The 486-nt window shown below is 33.3% G+C and overlaps 1 protein-coding gene across 1 annotated transcript in view; it reads right to left on the bottom strand.

Moving 5' to 3' along the window:
- Positions 1-486, bottom strand: part of LOC111828735 (defensin-like protein 43) — a 3,856-nt gene that overhangs the window by 836 nt on the left and 2,534 nt on the right. The window lies entirely within an intron of this gene.

Genomic DNA, 486 nt, shown 5'->3' with positions numbered 1-486 from the left:
GAAATAAAATGGTTTATTATTTTTAAATTTTTTTGACAACTATTGGTGTGCTTAACATCTGGAAATAAATTGGTATTATGGCTTATGTACTCAGCTCTGGCTCAAGAAATTAGAATGCCCTTGGGCAAAATATGTTTTTGGCCTTTTATCTAATTTATGTTAAAGAAATTCAATTTTTTGGGCCTATAAAACATGAGTTTTAAGATATCTTTATATATAAATTGGCATTTTCACATTTCAAAAGACACAAAAAATGAAAAATAGACCTTAAGTTATTTTCGGTCACCTATTCGACTACTTTTACAATATAAATAGGCCCCATATTCTTAGAATAGTTTTTTCGAACTAAACGGCCTTTGCGCCACTGCCCCTCTGTCCACCCTAGTTGAGCCAGACCTGTAGATATTTCTTGATCTAGCGTTTCTCGTGCCAACAAGACTAATGGCCATAACCACCTTCTCAACTCCATTTATTCTTGTGACTATG

This window comes from Capsella rubella, unplaced genomic scaffold, assembly GCF_000375325.1.
Source record: "Capsella rubella cultivar Monte Gargano unplaced genomic scaffold, Caprub1_0 scaffold_1, whole genome shotgun sequence".
NCBI lineage: Eukaryota > Viridiplantae > Streptophyta > Magnoliopsida > Brassicales > Brassicaceae > Capsella > Capsella rubella.
The sequence above is the reverse complement of the archived record's forward strand: the minus strand, read 5'-3'. Positions and strand labels throughout refer to the sequence as shown.